Source organism: Aquarana catesbeiana, linkage group LG07 (assembly GCF_042186555.1).
Source record: "Aquarana catesbeiana isolate 2022-GZ linkage group LG07, ASM4218655v1, whole genome shotgun sequence".
NCBI lineage: Eukaryota > Metazoa > Chordata > Amphibia > Anura > Ranidae > Aquarana > Aquarana catesbeiana.
Window position 1 is genome coordinate 38,888,307 of NC_133330.1, and position 20,982 is coordinate 38,909,288.

General features: G+C 45.5%; 1 long non-coding RNA gene across 1 annotated transcript; it reads left to right on the forward strand.

Annotated features, from left to right (window-relative positions):
- The first annotated feature begins 5,105 nt into the window (after positions 1-5,105).
- LOC141102414 (uncharacterized) lies at positions 5,106-15,019 on the forward strand. Its single transcript, XR_012235100.1, has 4 exons — positions 5,106-5,230; positions 7,550-7,661; positions 7,885-7,974; positions 14,774-15,019. It is a non-coding gene; the product is annotated as an uncharacterized lncRNA (long non-coding RNA).
- Positions 15,020-20,982: the final 5,963 nt, after the last annotated feature.

Genomic DNA, 20,982 nt, shown 5'->3' on the forward strand with positions numbered 1-20,982 from the left:
TGTAAGCAGATTGTGGCTGGTGGGAGCGGTTGGCTTGCTAGAGTGCTCCACGTTTTTTTTTTCCTGGGGGAGGGGGCCCAACTATTTTCTGTATAGGGGTAGAAAAGAGCTAAGCTAGGGGTTGTCGGTAGGAAAATTGAGACAGACATGAAGTGGTAAGACCTGTGCATGCTTTCCACTGGTGAGGCTCCTCCGATGCACCTGCTGTATCACCTGGGCTCTCATGTCACAAGGGCCCCACGTGGAGGACATAACCTTTCTAGCCACTGGACATGGAACCACAGGTACAGCGGAGGCCTCCCACACGAAGTGGCTCCTGCCCAGGCCTAGAACCAATGGAAAATGGAATCCAAGCATGTAGTGGAGTGGGTGGGGCATAGTCTGGGCTTTGACCTGCTGGCCTTGCAAACTTGTGTTGTAGGCTCACGTTCAGACACTAAGGGCCCCCCTAACACCTCCACCTACCATTAAATCCTCTTCTAAAATCCCCCTGAAGCCTCAAATTCCAGGGTGCCCTAATATGCAAATTCTCACCCCTCTCTGCAGTGTCAAGATCAGGTCCCCTACTTCTGTCTGCTGCATTTATTGGCCCATTACTATGATGGGCAGCCTCACTCGCCAATAGGAAAGTGTGAATGGTGGCAGGACAGCCATAGACAAGGCAGGGAGGTCACAATGTGCATTTTTAGATTTGGGATTCCTAGGTGGTCAAGAAGGTGTTTAAATAAATATGCTGCTGTGTCACCTGGGCCCTCGTGTCACAAGGTTCCCAGGTGGGGAACATGACCTTCCTAGGCACTGAACCTGAAACCATGGGTACAGCAGAGGCCTGCCATGTGAAGTGACTACTGCCCAGGCCTAGGACCTGTGGAAAATGGAATGGGTGGGGCATAGTTGGAGCCTTGGCCCGCTGGCCCTATGAAGCTGCATTGTGGGCCCCCATTCACTAGGGGGGCCTCTAAAATCTGCATTTACTTTTCAATACCTTTCTAGAACACCTCTGAAGCCTTGAACCCCAGGGTGCCCCAATATGCAAATTCTGACCGTTCTCTGCTGTGTCAAGAGCAGATCCCCACATCTGTCTGCGGCACTCATTGGCTCGATGGCTCATTGCTATGAATGGTAGCCTCACTGGTCAATAGGAAGGTGTGAAAAGTGGCAGGCCAGACATTGCATGGAAGTCAAAATTTGCAAAAGTTGGTGGAAAATGGAACCTGTGTGTGTGTGTGGTGGAAGGAGAGGGGTATAGTTTAAAGCTATAGCTAAAACACCCCTGAAGCCCCAATTCCCAGGGTGCCCTAATATGCAAATTATGCAAATTATGTCAAGATCAGGTCCCCCACTTCTGTCTGCTGCACTCATTGGCCCATTACTATAATGGGAAGCCGCACTGGTCAATAGGAAGATGTGAAAGGTGGCAGGCCTGCCCTAGAAAAGGCAGGGAAGTCAAAGTTTGCATTTTAGAATGTCTTAGGATTTGGGATTCCCAGGTGGTCAAGAAGGCAATTTAAAGGTATATGCTGCCATGTCACCTGGGCCCTCGTGTCACTTAGGCACCAGGTAAGGAACATGACCTTCCTAGGGACTGAACCTGGAACCCATGTCAATTAACTACTGCCCAGGGCTGGGATCGGTGGTAAATAGAATTCAGGATGCTAGAGGGTCCTCTATAACCTGCACCTACTTTTCCATACCCCAAGGTTCCCCCAATATACAAATTCTGTCAAGATTAAAGGTATATGTTACGTGTGTCACAAGGGCCCCAGGTGGGGGACGTGACCTTCCTAAAGACTGAACCTGGAACCACGGGTAAAGTGGAGGTCGCCTACATGAAGTGCATCAAGTGACTCCTGCCAAGGCCTAGGACTGGTGGAAAATGGAACCTTAGCACGAGGAGGAATGGGCAAAGATAGATGAGGCTGCAACGTGGGCCCCCCGTCTGAAAGTTAGGGGGCCCCTTAACACCTGCGCCTACCTTTCAATCCCCTTCTAGAACACCCTTGGAGCCCCAAACCCTTCTGACCCTTCTATGGAGTGTCAAGATCAGGTTCACCCCCCCCTTCTGTCTGTTGCAGTCATTGGCCCACTACTATGATGGGCAGCCTCGTTGGCCAATAGGAAGTCATGGAAGGAGGCAGGCGCTCTCTGGACACTGTGGGGGAAGTCACATTTTGCATGTTAGAATATCTTAGGATTTGGAATTCCCAGAAGGCAATTGAAGGTGTATGCTGTGCTGGCTTTGGATTGCTCTAGCCAGTATATTTGGAGAAGATGGAGGTGTACTGTAAGTTTCAGAAAAATAATTCTCCTGGTTATAACCAAACTTTCCTCCTGGCATTTTGGGATACATGATGCTATTTCCCACACCCGCATAACACCCACCAGGCTTATCCAATAATTCCCAGTTGCTAATCTTTAATTAGAGTGAACCGGTCCCCCCCCCTCCTCATCTCAGAGGAATAATCAGCAAAAGCCCCAAGTGCTAATGTGGTGCGTGGGAAAAAAAGTTGGGGCTGCTGTGGCTCCTCCCCTGGTGTCAGAGGCTTTTGAGGCTTCAGTATGTGCACAGGCAGCCAGGGTAGAATGAAGACAATTGTATCCCATAACGACAGAGAGAGAGAGTGACCGCACAGTGCCCGGCAGCCAATCACACGCAGAGCTAGGTCCAGGCAGCCTGCGTGCTACGCAGACGAAGTTTGATCAAAGTTGTAACTCATTTTCCAAAAGAAGAAATGTATTGTCTCCCTCCTGAGCACAGCAACAAATATCCTCCTGCGGCATTGTGTCTGCGTGCTTTGCATTAACTCCTAATCAGCTGGTGAAAGCCAAACTTAAATATAACGCTGCTCGATGGAAAATTACATTCAAGGATAACAAATAGGAAATCAGGATGTTTAGGTTTATACGGGCAGTAAAGGGGGGTAAAAATAGGCAGTCGAACTGCGTTTTTACTGCCCCTGCAACCGCCCACCTCCAAAAGAACATAGAGGAGCTGCTCGGGTGAGTACACGCCACTGCGCATATACTGGTTAGCTTCGTGGTGCGGCAATTTTAATTCAGCATGTCAAGCTTGACAGCTGACTCCGCCTTTCAGGCATCATTTACACCTGAGCAATGCAGATTTGCAATTGCGTATCGAGCTAAAATTGCGTCAAAACGTGCGTTTGGGTGCCATTCTTTGTTAATGTAACCCCAAACGCAGTTAGCAGACGCATGTTTTGCCACATGACAAATGCAGAGCGCCAATGATGATGAGTCTCAGTCCCTTTGAAAATCAAATTTCAAATGATAGCGGTCTCATGACTGCTGCAAAAAAAGATGAAACAACGAAACTTAGACCTGTACTGTTCATACCTTCTTAATGGAGGAACTTTTAGCCTCCAAGACCAAATACCAATTTAAAGTGGAACGCTATGCAGATATAAAAGAAACCAATTAATGCAGCTCCTTATTCATTAACACACCATTACATTTATTTTTTAAATGCAAGCATTGTAAGTACCTGAAAGTGACCTGGTATCAGTCTCGTGTAATCTCTGTACAGCAGGGCTGGAGTTTGATAGAAAGAAGTAGTACAAGAAGTTCATGTGCTGGTAAGAAGTGTGCTGCTTCTCCTTTCACTGTCCAGTCACAGGCTGGGGGATGGGTCCAGGGCGACCTGGGCTCAGAGGAAGACGGTTGAATGATGCTGGGCATTAGACTGAGGATATCTAGTGGCAGAAAAAAAGTACTACAGAGGAAGTCTCTGGATTAAGGGTGAATATTGCAGCAAAAGCTAGTTTTGGTATTGTATTCCTTAGTGGGCTATTCATTTTGAATTCTGCTTCTCCTTTCACTGTCCAGTCACAGGGAAAGAACAAAAATCCGGATGGCCGCACTCCGATGAAATATAAATTCTTTATTGATATCAATCCATACAGCAAGGATAAAAGAAAAACCGCTAACGCGTTTCACACCGTCACAACAGGTGCTTACTCATAGCTATGAGTAAGTACCTGCTGTGATGGTGTGAAACGCGTTAGCGGTTTTTCTTTTATCCAGATTGATATCAATAAAGAATTTATATTTCATCGGAGTGCGGCCATCCAGATTTTTTTTCTTTCCTTGCATATGGTTTGCATGTTGAGCCACACCCACACCTGAAGAGGGAAGAGATCTTTTGGAATCAAACACCTGGAGCAGGTTTTTCTTTGCTGTTTAACTGTCCAGTCACAGGTTGGGGAGGGGGGGGGGGGCAGATCCAGGGCGACCTGGGATCAGAGAAAGAGGGTTGAATGATGCTGGGCATTAGACTGAAGATATCTAGTGGCAGAAAAAAAACTGCAGGGGACATCTCTGGATTAAAGGTGAATATTGCAGCAAAAGCTGGTTTTGGTATTGTATTCCTTAGTGTGCTATTCATTTTGAGGTCTGCTTCTCCTTTCACTGTCCAGTCACAAGTTGGGGAAAGAAGGGCAGGTCCAGGGCGACCTGGGCTCAGAGGAAGAGGGTTGAATGATTCCGGGCATTAGCCTGAGACCATCTAGTGGCAGAAAAAAAGTACTGCAGGGGAAATCTCTGGATTAAAGGTGAATATTGCAGCAAAAGCTAGTTTTGATCTTGTATTCCCTAGTGGGCCATTCATTTTGAATTTTACTTTAGGTTGAGTTTGTAGTTTTGAAGTTTTTCACTAAATCTGTCCTTTAAAAAAAGACATTCCCGGGACACACATCCAAGGCCCGGCACCTTTCCTGGACTTTATGAGCAGCTGGTAAAGCAACTCAGCTCAGACAACTCAGCTCAGACATTAAGTGCAATAGCGGGGTGCAGAGTGCGGTAACCCATAGCAACCAAAGACTTTAAAAAATAAAAATAAAATCATAGATAAAGTATTAATGTAACAATAATGGCACATTGTACTGCGCTCCATACCGCAAGAAATAAGCATGGACTTTAGTTACAGTGGCGGCAGCTGTTGTCACTGGCCACCGAAGGGTTAAAGTGGCGTCTGCTTCGGAAACGCTGATCAATGCATTGATATCTCCCTGATAAACTGCGCTGCCCTGCTCCAGCACACCAGCCCCGCCATCAGCTGACCTCTGTTCTGCCCTGTTGCCATGGAAACACAGAAATTAGAAGCCCGGAGCCCCGGTTCTCTGTGGCGCTTGATGGAACGGTCGCATAATCAAGACTCGGGCTGAAGAAATGAGGAAATTAAGATTACACTGTCGCCTCAGAGAACGGCTTAGCGGTCAGATGCGGGGGCGGGGGGGGGGGGGGGGGGGATGCTGACCGCCAGTGCGGATCCTGTAACCACAACCCTCTTGTCACTCGATATGATCAATAGTAATGTGCAGTATCCCATAGCAACCCATCACAAATGATTGCTTTGACTGCTGTAAACTGATTTACATCGGTTGCTATGGGTTACTGAACTCTGTAATTCATTGTCACTATCTTGGCATAAGATTATATGTGCATTAAGGGCCGGTTCAGACCAGCACACACGTATTCGCATGCGCAGTTTTGTGTGTTCCCACTCGATATGATCAATAGTAATCTGCAGTAACCCATAGCAAATGATCACAAATAATTGTTTTGAATGCTGTATACTGATTTACATTGGTTGCTATGGGTTACGCACTCTGTAAATCATTGTCTCTCTCTTGCCAGAAAATTAAATTTGCATTAAGGGCCAGTTCAGACCAGCACGCATGTGTTCGCACACACGGTTTTGTGCGTTCCCACTCGATATGATCAATAGCATTCTGCAGTAACCCATAGCAACTGATCACAAATGATTGCTTTGACTGCTGTTGTCACATCAGAGCGCACGCGCAGCTTTGCGCGTTCCCATGCTGCACGTTTTTGAAAGCCCATTCATTTCAATGGGCTGCCAAACACATGGGAAAGCACAAAAAGTACCCCAGGCGCAACTTTTAAAATCACGCCGCACTAAACTGTGTGGTACTAAAGCAAAATGAACGCACGATTGTTATATGCGTTTGGAGTGCTATTAACAATTAATGTGCGTGCAGTGTTTGAAATGTGCACAGAAGTGCGCATTTCCAGCACTGTAGTTGTGTGGCCCTTAAAGAGGAACTGCAGTCTGCTCACATCATTTGTAATAAAAACATCTTTGTCATTCCGAAGCTTCCCTCCAACCACTTTGCATATTATTGTATATATACTGTGATTCTGCCAAATATGCTGCAGAAATCTCCCTCTACTGAGTCTGGCTGCATCCATTTTAACTGTGGGCAGCTGAAGCTGCTGCCTGTTCACTTCCTGGATTTACATAGATACACAGAGGCACACCTCCAGCTCTGCAGCTCTCATTGGCCCTTGTATGACTCAGCCCCCCCTCCCTTCCTGATAAACTCTCACAAGAGTGAGAGAGAGAGATGTGCATGATGTCATAAACCTAGGCTAATGACCAGACAAGAAACAGGAAGTGGGCTGTATAAGGGAGTTACTGGCAGAAAAAAAAAGTTTTACTATCCAAAGTTAAAACAACAAGGGCAGAAGATTTAATAGATGGAAAGATGAAAAAATGACTGAAGTTCCACTTCATTGTATTTTATGGATGGTATTTACCTGTAAAATCCTCCCTTGTGTAGACATCCAGACCCCCAAGACTGCTGCTGGGTGTCGCCATCTTGGATGTAATGTCAGCAGCCCCAACAGACTCAGAGCTGTCAGTCAAGTGACACTTTATAGTATTCCTCTTCACTCCTCCGCCAGCGGCTGTGTATACGGTTAAGCAGGGAGGTGGGGTTAGGAATGGAGGAGCTGGGCCAGCGCAAACAGTAATTAGACACTCCCAGAAGAGGGGAGGGCTATGACAATGATGGAGTAGGGTTTTGCTAGGGGATTGACTCTTCATGAAGTGCAATAATGGAGATATAGCTGTGCCAAGGCGGCTAAAAACAAGCAGCAAACGATAGCTTTCTGATCATGTGACAGCCAATCACAGTGGTAACAAGGCCGTAAGCCCCGCCTCCCACCATTCTAAACCACTTAAAGGGCTGGCAGGCTCCAAGGGGTTAAAAAAAGACATTCCAGAGACGCACATCCAAGGCCTGCATCTTTCCTGTACTTTATATTGCAAAGCAACTCAGACATTCACAGAAGACGGTAAAAATACAATAAAAGCGAAATGCAATAGCGAGGTGCAGAATGCGGTAACCCATAGCAACCAAAGACTTTTTTTTAAAGCAGATCATAGATAAAGTATTACGTCAACCAGTTCAGTCCTGCAAGCAGCATCTTTGGGGCATTGCGGCAGTGGTGAATACAGCGCTCCTAAAACGCCCCTGCCATTAAAATCAATGGCCAGCGCTGCCGAAGCACCCTCGACAGCAGCTCTTTGCGAGTGGTTTTAACCCTTTTTCGGCCACTAGTGGTGGTTAAAGCGCCCGGCCAGTGGCCGAAAAGCGCCGCTAAAACGTCAGTGAAGTGCCGCTAATAATGGCGGCGCTTTACCACCAACGCCCCCCGCCCCAGTGCCCTAAAGATGAACAATGCAGCAAAAGCTGATTTTGATATTTTATTCCTTAGTGGGGTATAGGATGACCTGGGCTCAGAGGAAGTGGGTTGAATGAAACCAGACATCATTAAACCTGGAAGACTGGATATCCCGAGGCAGATAATATGTACTCCGAGGCAGCTCTGGGTTGATGGTGAGTATTGCAGCAAAAGCTCATTATCTTCTAATGAGCTGTTCATTTTATATGTTTAGCTGGAGTTCAGCTTTACTGATCTTCCCTAAGCTGTAATGTTTCCTATCTAGAAATAGCTCTTTGCCATTGACTGTGTATAACCCTGCAGCTGCTATGTGATATTTAATGAATGATGAAGTATTTAAAGCTCATTATGTCATATTGCATTGTGCATTTCTAATAGGTGTCGCTTCCTTTTAATTGGGTGGGGAACGCGATTTATTTGGCGTTCTCGGGGGTTAAAGTACCTGTCCCATATTCCAGTTAACAGATGGTAAGTGAATTCTCGCCACGTCATTCTCGGCTCTTTCGATCGCTGCGCTCACTGAAGCGTGATTACATGGAACTGCGGGAGGCTCTGCGTCTATATCTGCTAATCCTCTGTACATACTGAGATACAGTCACCGGGGGTTTTGGCTTTAAACGGTATCATTTTTCACTGATTGGACCCTAATACTGTGTATTCCCCCATCACCAAGGAGGGAGATAGACTCCGCTGGGTTCTTCTAAGGAGGATTTAGCATTTTGTTTAACCACTTCAGCCCCGGAAGATTTTACCCCCTTCCTGACCAGAGCACTTTTTGTGATTCGGCACTGCGTCGCTTTAACTGACAATTGCGCGGTCGTGCGACACTGTACCCAAACAAAATTGACATCCTTTTTTTTCCCTACAAATAGAGCTTTCTTTTGGTGGTATTTGATCACCTCTGCGTTTTTTATTTTTTGCGCTATAAACAAAAAAAAGAGCGACAATTTTGAAAAAAAAGCAATAATTTTAACTTTTTGCTATAAAAAATATCCCCCAAAAATATATAAAACAACATTTTTTTTCCTCAGTTTAGGATATGTATTCTTCAACATATTTTTGGTTAAAAAAAAAAAAAAAAGAAAATAAGCGTATATTGATAGTTCTACGGCATTTTTATTATTAATTTTTTTTTTTATTAGTAATGGCGGCGATCTGCCATTTTTATCCTGACTGCGACATTATGGCGGACACATTGGACACTTTTGACACCATTTTGGGATCACTGTCATTTATACAGCTATCAGTGCTATAAAAATGCACTGATTACTGTGTAAATGACACTGGCAGGGAAGGGGTTAAACACTAGGGGGTGAATAAGGGGTTAAGTGTGTCCTAGGGAGTGATTCTAACTGTGGGGGGCTACCTAGGACATGACAGCGATCACTGCTTCCGATGACAGGGAGCAGTGGATCTCTGTCATGTCACAAAATAGAACTGGGAAATGCCTTGTTTCTACCTCTCCACACCGCAATCGCGGGCCGCCGGCGTACATCAAGTTTCCGGGACCCGCGGGCACGCTCCCACGATGTGCGGCCCGAAAGGCGGCAAATTTAAAGGCACGTACCTGTACGCCCATTTGCCTGTCTGTGCCATTCTGCCAACGTATATCTGTGTGCGCTGGTCGGCAAGCGGTTAAAGGGAAAATTTGTTTTTAGTTGTTTTTATGTCTTATCTGCAAGTATTATATCAGTGTAAAACTTCCAGGTATTTATTACCTCTCCCAGAGATCACAGTACTCCCCCTGACAATGCCTTCATCTTTGTCCAGGCATCATCCAGGGTCACCATCTATTTCCTGGGCTGAGATGCCGGCCCAGAGATGTCGAGATCATCACATTAACCTGTGTTGACAAATGTCTGACAAAGATCTGGCCCTGCTGCCACCTCTCACCTTAAAGGGTTAGTACACCTTTACAAAAAAGCTGCCTATGAAGGTAGGGGATGTCTGTAGGTAAAAACAAACTGTGTGGCTTTGACTAAAGTTGAAAAATGCCCTTTCTATATGCAGGGCTGCTGATAAGGCAGTACAGCCAGCCCTCCTGTACTGGTCCCGGGCCCCATCAGTTCAAAAGGGGGGGCCCAGGTGCCTGCTGAGCAGGAGGTCCGGCTGTACTGTCTTATTCCAGACACTGATCCTCTTCTGCCTCCCCCTGCAGCGCTGCCAGCTTCTTCTATTCTTTCTTCCTCCGGCTGCACTGCAGGGAGCTTGGTTCTAGCACATGCCCCTTCCATCTGATGCCCCTCTTTCACCTGCAGCGCTGCCGGCTTCCCTCCTCTCCTGCCGGAAGCTGCTGCGGGCACACAGGGGGATGTTTCAGGATGGAGAGTGAAGGAAGGGGCAGGTAAATATGTAATTTACTGACACCTTCCTTTCCCGAATGAACACAGTGAGTCATCGGTACTGTGTTTGCTATGCTTCAGTTTGTGATTGGGCAGGAAGCCTAGGAGCGCACCACTCCTGCGTGAACCCAGGCTTATCATAGTGATTTCAACCTGGGTTCACATGGGAGCGGTGGGGAAACCACATGCGATCCGGTCAGGAATTGCATTGCTGTTCAAATCGCATGCGATTCTTTGCAGTGCAATTTGATCCCATTCATTTTGTGGGGGGCTCAAATCGCACCGTAAAGGTATCGCTACTCGGTATCGGCAAGTACTTGACCAGTATCAGTGCAACACTAGTTACAACACAATTCAAAAGAAGAAGATTAGGAGGGTCCTGAGAGATCTAAAAAGGAATGGCAAGTGATTCAAAAGGAAATAACTGTATGGGGATGAGTTGATGGAGAGAGTAAGGCTGGGTTCACACTATCGCCGTATGCGGCTCCCAGCAGGGGTCCGGTGCGTCACGATTCACCGTTTCAGGTCCGAATTTAGCCAAAAATTCTGAAACGGACCAAAAGACGTACAGGGCTCCTGTGCAGATTCGCAGCGGAGCCACAGCAGAGATATGTGAACCGGCTCCAAAGAGAGCCAGTCACAATCTCCTGCTATTGCAAATTGAACCCGCATTCAATTCGCAATGGTGTGAACCCAGCCTCAAAGTTCAGTTATGAGGTAGAGGTGGGATAAGCTTCCTAAAGGCAGACAGAGTAGGAGATGGCCAGACAAATAGGGGTAGGGAGTTCCAGAGGATGGGGGAGGCTCTGGAGAAGTCCTGGAGAAGAGTATGGGAGGAGGAGACGAGGGAGCTGGAAAGCAGGAGGTCTTGGAAGGATTGGAGAGGACAGGATGGGTGATATTTTGAGGCACGATCGGTGATGTAGCTCAGGGAAGAGTTGTGGTTGGCTATGTTAGGGATTTGAATTTTATTTGTTGGCCAATTGGAAGCCAGTTGAGGGATTGGGGAGAGGGGTGGTGGACACTGAGCAGTTGGTAAGGTAAATGAATCAGGCAGCAGCATTCATGGTAGACTGAGCCCGGGTTCACACTTGTGCGATCTCAGATTTTGCATGTGATTCACACCCGCACCACAGGTGCCGATCACATGCGATCATAGGTGTGCGCAGCCTATTGCATTAGGGTGTGCACCCCAAAGCTCCAACCCATATGCGTCTGACATATTTACCAGCCTCTTCCCCGCTCTCCATCCTTAAACAATGGAGGGAAGGAGGAGCAAGGGAGCACATGGGAGACCCGGGCAACAGAAGGAAGAGGAACAGGGAAATGAGGGGTGGCGGGGGTGGCATATATCAGTACCAATCCCCTATATTTTCCTCCTGTGGCAACTAAATGTTGACAAAAGGGAGAGGAGAAGCCTACTTTCAGCTGCTGCAGGAGGAAAATACAGATCGGTTCCACTAAATTCCACACTTGCCACCTCTCCTGTCCAGGTTCTGAGGGTCGGCAAGGAAGGGTTGTGGTTTACCTGTCACCTGCCCACCATTGACAGGTTGCCAACCCCAGGATAAGGGTGTGCCCAGGCACACCTGGCACACCCCTTGCGCACGCCTATGCATGCGATGTCTGTGCAGTGCGAGTTCAGCCATACAGTTGTATAGCTGAACTTGCATTGGATTCACTGCCAAAAAGGTGCAGGGACTTTTTTTTCCCCCGCATTGGAATTGGATCTCACCCATGCAATCCTATTCCTGTGCGAGTTCACAGTTCGCACTGCGATCTGTGAACCAATCTGGGTTGTCATTAACATAGAGGGCAGTGTGAACTGCCTGCAGGAGACATGCGATGCGGGAACCGGAGCTGTAATCGATCCGGTTCCCGCATCGCATATGTGAGAACCTAGGCTGAAGGGGAATAGCTTGTTAGATGGAGGTCTACAAGGAGGGAGTTGCAAGAGATAATGAAGACCTAAATTAGTAGCTTGGTGGAGTTGTGGGTTAAGAAGAGGCAAATGTAAATTTTACGGAGATAAAGGTGGAAAGATTTGGACAGTAATTGGATTTGGGGCTGATAGGCAAAGTCAAAGACTAGGATTACACCAGACATCCTGGTATGAGGCACCCTTTTAGAAACCTTGGCCAGTACCACTGATAAAGAACTGACTACAGTGAACCTGAGAACCATGCTGGGGATGCCTGAATTTTCACTCCAACGCCAAGAATTCTGGGGAGGGAAAACAAATTCTTTACACAAACATAATAATAATGGATTCCAAACTCGTTGCTTGACATGTTCCCTTATAGGCAATGATTTTTGAGCTGATGATCTGAAAATCCTGAGGACAGACAGGCTCGGCTTCTCTAATATGAAGTGACGGAGCAGCAGAATTCCATTGACCTCGCCTGGTGATGGCCAGCATTGCCTCCTGTCCACTCCTTCTGCTCTGCTAACAAAAGGACAGAGGGGTCACCTGGTATCACTACCCCGGGAGAACTGTGAATGACAAATATCTGGCTAAGACGTCTATTCTCTTTCTTCTTCATTTGTATTTTTTAAGGTGGACTGTCTATAATATCTTTTTTACATCACATTAATAAGAAAAAATATTATCTATGTGGAAATTATTGAAAATATTAATATGCCTTTTGGTAATAAAAGAACACCAAGAACTGTAAAGCTTTAAAGAAGAGCCATCATGATATTTTTATTACAGTTCGGACAATGTACATGTAGTATTTTTCCCATGTTGCTAAGTGCTTTCTAACCCTAGTTATGAGGTCCAACCTGCCCCCATCCTCTCCTACCTCAGCCAATCTAATAACAGCTATGAAGGAAACGGCTAATTCATACCTGCAATTTGTCTCAGCTGTGAGCACTTTCCTGAAACAAGCAACTGTAAGAGGAATGCAGAAGCTAACATGACCGCCTCACCTTACCTCACTCTGCATGACATATGAAGGACATATACCTCCAGTTTTCTTTCCCAACCAGTTATACAATAACCTCCAAACCCCCAATTACCCAATAAATGACATGACAAGGTTTTGGAGTAAAATGGTCCTACGGGCTTTTATTTAACAATCAACGTAACTTAAATAAATAACATTTAAAATAACCATCAACCAAAACTTCTCTATACCTTGGTGGTCTTTGAGGGCAACGACACACAACTTGGTCACTGCAACCAACTTTTTTTAAAACTTAGGCCTCCACTCGACATCCGCAGTGACCTACATTTTTTACCCCTTCCTGGTTAAACCCCTCGTTAACCGGAAGGTACCAGAGAACCCCATACCACAGATGGGTCCCAACCATGGTATATACCAGCCTTCTTCTCTTCCTCCAAAGACCCACCACTGCCGGGCTGTCCTGACAGCCTCACTGTAATACTGACCAAAACATCGGGAGGGTGGGTGGGAATCTTCTCACTCTCTGCTCTCGACTGACGTCACACTTCCTCCTTCTCCTTCTAACTAACTTCCCCCCAGGATGCCTCCCGGCTCTTAACCACCCCCCTTTCCTTTAGGGGCGACCTACCTAAATTACCCTCTGCCTGTCCTGCTCTCCGCCTATGTCATGCCATCCCTCCGCCCATTCTTTTTATTCCCTTTACTCCGGGACTCCCTTTCCTCTTGCCATTGCATGTCTTGTGAAAGTGCTCACAACCGAGACAGACTTTAGCTATCAATCAGTCGTTTCCTTCACAGCTGTTGTCAGATCATCCATGGCAGGAGGGGAGGAAAGGGCAGGTTGGACCTTATAACTAGGGTTAGAAATCACTTAGAAATATGGGACAAAGTGCCACGTGTATTGTCCCGTAGGGGACAGAAGTCTAAAAAAACTAAAAAGATATATCTTTTTTAAATGCTAGAGAACCTGGCACTACAATCTATTAGATCCTACAAAAAAGGTTATGTAAATATTCAGTGGCAGCCGGCTCATTAGGGGCACAGGGGCGCCACCCCCCTAATCCATGCGCCCGACCCCTATTGTCCATGTCGGACTCTGGGATTTCTATGGTTTTTTTTTGGTTTTTTTTAGAAGCACATGATTAGAGCCAGAGGCTTAAAAAAGGGTGGGCTCGGGGGGCAGAGCCCACTTACTTATGTGACATTAGCAAATTAATATTCGCTAATGTCTTCCTGCTTTCCTCCCGATCAGGAAGCAGGTCCTGAGACTCGATTGGCCAGGGAGTCTTAAGACTTAAGGCTCGGCCCTTCCCTCTGCAACCTCCTCGCTGCACCTCCCCGCATAAGGTAACGCCAGGGATCGCTGTCTTCCCGATTGTTTGATCGAGCGCCCGGGGGGGGGGAGATTGTGTAGTGCGAGTGGGGGGGGGCCAGGTTTGTTTGCCGCCCATCCAAAATTTCGAACACCAACCAAAGTTCAAACTGTGGATCTCTAATGTTTTAAAGAGTAACTAAAGTCTCTCACACACACCCTCCAAAATATACACTCACAGGTCCAGCAAATTTAGTGTTGTCATGCTGCATTGCCCACTCCGCCACCCCACACCGGGTCCAGCTCCAACATCTGCCTAACTTATACCATCAAGGGGCTGGCTGTGTCATCCAGGTTTTTGAAGCCTCTGCCACCCCTCCTGATGATGTGGATGTGTCATGACGGGGGAGGTTGGCCTGCTACAGAGAGGCCACTGCTTCCACACAGGAGGCAAGGAACCTTCTCTACTGCATGCTTTTGGGGACAGGCTTTTTTAGAAACTGAAATTTTATAAATATCTATTTGAGTTGTGTTGGAGTTGCCAGCTTGCGTATTTTCCCACTTCAGCATATAATGTCCAACTATGAGTCTTGCACCATCATAAAAGTAATTGCAGTTACATTGTTATGTCTTATTTGTCACCCGGTTTTCTGTTTTGCCTGAAGTCCTGTAAAACAATTCCATTAATCGCTTCTCATCCACAGACATGTCAGCCTGAAGCCTCAGGAGGAAATGCTCCCAGATCCACGCTGTGTCCATGGTGCTCTCTGGTTGGAAGGCCTCCTGACATTGGGTAGATGACCAGTCTTGCGTGTCCCCGGCTCACATGACTTCTGGAAGGGAGGACACAGGTCAGAGCAAAGCCATCTATCTCTCTGCATTCAGATACATCATTAATCTAACTTTCAGTGTCCACACTGATATATTAAACTCTGACACAGGGGTCAGGAAAACATGGGAGACAGCACAGCTGCCTAAAAACACCTACAGGCACACTAAAGCCGCATACACACGATCAGACTTTCGGGAAATGTTCGATGACAGGCTGTTGGCGGTAAATCCGACCGTGTGTACGCTCCATTGGACAATTGTTGGATTTTCCGTGGACAAATGTTGGCTAGCAGGTTTTAAAATTTTCTGCGGACAAATGTCGAATTTTCTGAGCGTGTGTACACAAGTCCATCGGACAAAAGTCCAAAGTACAAACACGCATGCTCCGGAAGCAAGGACGAGCCAGAAGCGGTTGGTCTTGTAAACTAGCATTAGTATTGGAGAATTAACATTCGTGACGTGGCAAATTATGAAATCTCCAAATGCAGCGCACAATTCTCTTCTTCTTTAATGGGATAATAATGAAGCTGCTTTGCTGGTGATACTGATGGAGTTATTGCAAACGTATTTTCAAAGGTTTTTTTTTCCAGTGATATTAAGAATAATATTATTATGCTTTTTTTTTTTTTTTATTTGCGCAAGTTACCACAACACCATTATCCCATAGTTTTTAAGATCAAAGATACAACTATGTTGGTGTCCCTTGTCAATTTTACATTGTATTTTTTAAAATGTAACTGCCTACTCCCAAACTGTCATTTGAAGTAAAACACATAGCCAAGTATTATTCTTTACAATTTTTTTAATGTGCATTAAAAAAAAAAAAAAAAAATTAGACATGCTATCTGCCAATAGAACTTGACCAAAAAGTGCATTCTATGCATCCAAAAATATAGAAAATATACCAAATCAAATCATTATTATTCAACCAAAAAAATAATGTCATAGCAATAACTCCAAGGCCAATAATAAATAACACGTTCTCTCCTCCGATTCAGCAACATGGCTGGTTGACGAATGGCTGAAAAGCGCGAATCAACACTTACCAAATTTCTACTAACATGAAATTAGCAGGAGGGCGCCGCTAAAGAGCTGAAAAACAACGTAGTACGTCACTACACGTTCGTAATTGTTGGCCAACAATTGTGTGGCCGTGTGTATGCAAGACAAGTTTGGGCCAACCCCCTTCGGACAAAAGTCCACGGTTTTGTTGGCCAAAATTCCGATCGTGTGTACGAGGCTTAATGGCTTTAGTAAACTCTCCATTTTTCGATTTGCGACTAGCATGCAAAGAAAAATGGACTGTCGTCTGATTTTCGGATCGTATGTACGGGCCATAAGGAGCTGGTTTAGCTATATCCCACAACCAGCAGGGGATATACATTCTTTAAGGGAATGTAAACCCTAACAGCCACCTTCGCTTACAGTGGAAGCTGCGTCACCTCCTCCTCGGCATCAAGGCCTCTTTTTCTCCTCCTCGGCAGCCAATACGATCGCTTCTCCTCTCAGAAAATTGGGTCTCAGGACCCGCTTCCTGATTGGCCGGGAGGAGAATCAGGAAGACAATAGCAATATTAAATTCGCTATTGTCACCTGACTGGGTGGGCTCTGGGCGAAGTGCTCTGCACCCCGAGCCCACCCTTTTTTGAAGCCAATTAGAGCCTCAGGCTCTAAACATGTGCTTCTAAAAAAAAAAAACCCCATTGGAATCCTTGTGTCCGGCGCACTGCATGTAGATTAGGCGCATTGGTTCAGGGGAGCAGCGCCCCTGCGCCCCTTATGAACGGGCCACCACTATTCGCTTATCTGTTTCATTCTGATCCGGTATATATACCATTAAAAGCGTTTTGTTATATCAGCTTGAAAAGCGCAAAATAATATCTGTTAATTCTGCCAGAAATCCTGTGCTCTATTCCTGTGGCGACTGTTATCAATTACATAGCCAGCTCTGAGGACTACAGAACCGCACTCCTCTATGGTATGGACAGTAGGAGAGGGGTGGGGTTCTGTAGTCCAGTCTTGTTTCCGTTGGTTTCACACAGAAGGGTGAGTAAGTGTTGTCACTCTAGGGCAGGAAATGTGTAATGCCGCGTACACACGATCGGACTTGCCAATGGGACAAGCTCCGTTGGCATTTCCGACGGAAAAGTTTAGAGCATGTTCTCTAAGTCCGTCGGAAATGGCGACAGAGAAAGTCCAATTGGGCATACACACGGTCGGATTATCCGACCAAAAGCTCCCATCTGACTTTTTCTGTCGGAAACTCCGACCGTGTGTACACGGCATTACTGAGTGGATCACCAGGTGAAAATAAGGGGAAAAAATTAAATAGACGCAAATGCAGCCACTGCATCTAAGGACTAGAATTGTGCAATATATCAATTTTTTGCTTTTAGTTTAGGTATGTTTAACCAGATAGCAAGGATAACTTGCCACAAATTGTTGGCAGTGTTGAATTGTAAGTCTGTTAACTTGCTACACATTTTCGCTGGCAGAGCACTTGAAGCACAAGTTCTAGTTGACACTTTTCCAATTTGTAGCAAATTTGCATGGCAAGTCTCTAGCAAGAGCAAAGTTGCAGTGGTGAGTCTACAGCAAGAGCTCTGCAAGTCTACAGCATGAAAATGCAGCCACAGTGACCCCTGTGGTGGGATGACTATTGAGCAACATAAATCAGAACTTGCAGCAGACTTGCAAAATGTTTGCAAAGAAAATTGATCTGGAGTCATGCAATGTGGACTTGCTGCAATTGTGCAACAAACTTGTGAAGCCTGGCAAGTCTAGCAGTAGTTTAGCAAGTCATTTTCAAACTTGCAGCTCAATTGCGTGCTATCTGGTAGGAATCTGCTCTACTGTCTGTATTTGTAAGTGGCTTTGCTGTGAGTTATTTGTGTACATCACTTCCTCTCTCTGTGGGGCTGGGTTAAAAACCCAAGAAGGAGAAAGTTAGGAGATAGAGGAACCGAGTTACGTGACCTTATATACACAGGATCTGTTGCTGATGATGCATTTTACCCAGACCAGAAGCAGAGACTATCATGCAAGTATTTCTATGTTTTAAAAGTTTACCTGTAGCTTCCCATAGTTTCTTGTATGTGGATCTGAATCCTTGTGACAGACAGTCTGTCCTATTGTTATTATCTCAAATGCACAGTGCCAGATAGCTAGGTCTTTGCTACTGTATATGTGTAGTGGTCACCCTCCAGTACATTAGTAAATGAACCTTTTTATTTCAATAGAGTTCATATTATTATTATACAGGATTTATATAGTGCCAACAGTTTGCGCATCGCTTTACAACGTGAGGGCAGACAGTACAGTTACAATACAATTCAATATATGAGGAATCAGAGGGCCCAGCTCGTTAGAGCTTACAATCCAAAATGTATATGCAACTTCTTTTATTTTAATTAACCCTGTCCCTTCTGGTTCGGAATTCTATAGCTAGTTTTAGCTCAGGGCTCCATAACCAGCATAGGCTAGAACCAGATTGGGCATTCGACGGTCACTTCTTGTAGAGAAGTCTGGTAGAGGTCTGGTTGCATGAAAGATTAGACACTATTAGGGACTAAGCGCAAAGTAAATAGGCTGACTCTGATTTCCAGTGCCACACCATGGTTTTGTTGGTGAAAAGCTGCATTCCAGGCTGGTTGGACAAGGGCTGGAGCGTCTCCCCTTCTTTTTTTTTTTTAATTTACAGCTCTTGTTTTTTCCATACTGGTGTGCATTTGTATACTTAGATGCTGGTTTCAGTAGTTCCTCTGCTTCCAGTTACTTTGATTAGATTACTGATTAATTTCCCAGGAAGGACGAAGACACTGCCAACTTTATTATCAAACATACTCTTCCGCTTAGTGAAGGTTCTGGTTCCCCTCTTTACCTACAGGTTGAGTGCAATATCCTGTCTGGTGGGGGTCATTTCTTATAAACCCCAAAACAAAAATGTAACATATGGCAGCTTACCATTTCTTAGATATAGCAGCTGCATTCGTTTTCTTTTTAGCCTTTTTTTTCCTTTAATTTCACCTGATGATCCAGCCAGTAAGTCGGTTATTTTTCAACTTCCTTTAACAGACCAAGCTGTCGAGCAAAAGTGGCAGTTAGAGAGTTGGGACAAACCATTTAACACTGACAGAAGTGCTCACACTGGTCAGCCTATATTAATTTATGTAAATCCCATTATCATCTTGAAGAATGTCCATTACATTATTGTTTTTAGAAGACTATGTAACCTGCCATTGCAGTTAAAGCGGAGGTTTTTTTTTTACTTTATCCTAGTATTATTTTTAACGTAATTTAAATAAGAGTATACAATGTTCTTAATAGATTATTCAAAGATATATAATCCTTACTTCATTATTGCAATCCTCCGTTTGTGGCCGTTTCTATTATTAATGTGGGCATGTGAAGCCCAATCGCGATTGCTTCCTGGAATATGCATGGAGAGGTACATGCAGGGCAACCTCAGCATGCACCTCTCGATCTCGCGCATGCGCGATTCAATGGTGGCTGTAGCGCCGAGCACAGTCCTGCCCACAGACTCCTAGGAAATGATGTGTCATCATTTCCCGAGAGCACAGGCGAGGGAGGAAGTCTCGAGGACCAGGAAGTGGCAGATTAGGAGGACTGCATAGCAACAGGGCTTTTAGGGTAAGTATAATTTTTTTTTTTCCTCCAAATGTTTGTTTATAGGTTTAAAGGAGTCATTTAAAGGAACAACATTTTTTAGGGTGGAACTGCGCTTTAAGGAGCGTGCTCCTGGTCAGTGTCTCAGGGTGCACCGAAGTCAGAGCCAGCCAGGAATCTAGCATTTTCTAGCACACTTCTTTCATAACAGCTCACACTTTAAATTCTGCCCTTGCGGTGACACCTTCAGGTGTAAAGAGGGTATTACTCCCCCCCCACCTAATAAACTCTTCACACATTTCTGCCCGAGTTTTGAAGTACATCAGCCATACGGATATGTAATTTAAAATAAAATAAATAAGGAGCTTATCTTTAGGGTTGCGGAACAGAATGCAGGCAACTATTCAAAATGTTCTCAATTAAACCGAGCACAAGGCATCCCCACATGACTGCGCTTTGTACTCTGAACTTTGGAAGCGATGTATTAATTCTTTGAAGTCCTCAATCTCTCCTCTTGTGGTTTCCTCAAACCGCCTTCCATCCCTCCCCGCGTCTTTTATATAATCCCTCCATTTCCCTATCAGAAAGCCACAGACACCAGGCCCCTCGCTGAGTTTCTGGGATATTATTTCATCTGCCTTCTAATTTAACCTTTTGCCCTGTGCCTGCTGCTGCATCACCGCTGAATGATCCCCAGGGACTTGTCCTAATGTGGACTGTCTGTTCCGGCACCACTTGGACAGGTACTGCCAGTTATTACAGTTTAATAGGATCCTGTCTTCCTGCGCTCATCTGTAAATGTGACATGACTGCGGCAGAAGGACATTAAAAATGGCAAATCAATCAGGAAAGCTATATATGTATTAAAAATACATGATGATAATAATAATAATTGAGTTTGTGCAGCTTATTCTAATCCGTAAGTGAATGGAAAGCAAGTGTTATGCTGACATCTGGTGGACAATTTGATAACTGCAGCATGCGGCGAGCCTTAAAGTCATTGTCTAGGACCTGCGGGTTTGAGGGATTTGTAGTCTGCCATTGCTAACTTGCTTATAGGAAATCTGTCACGGGAGAATAATGGAGGCTGCCATTGCTGAACTCTTCTTTGAGAATGCTAATTACCTGGCTGCCATTATGATGCTTTGACTTCATTTCTAAGTTGCTGAGCTGAAACAACTACAGAGATAAGGAATTGTGATACCTTTCTGACTGTGCCTTAATACTACTGTTCTGTCCTCGGTACACATTTCCCTGTGTGTAGCTCGACATGCAGTGAAAGCCTCCTATTCTGCAATAAGGCTGGGTTCACACTGGTGCGATTCGGGAAACCCTGCAATTCCTGTGCAAGTTCCCGCATCGCACCTGAATTGCCAGCGGTTCACACTGACATCCGCGAACCGCTGCAGGTGTCAATGTAAAGTTAATGACACCCCCAGATCGGTTCGCAGATCGC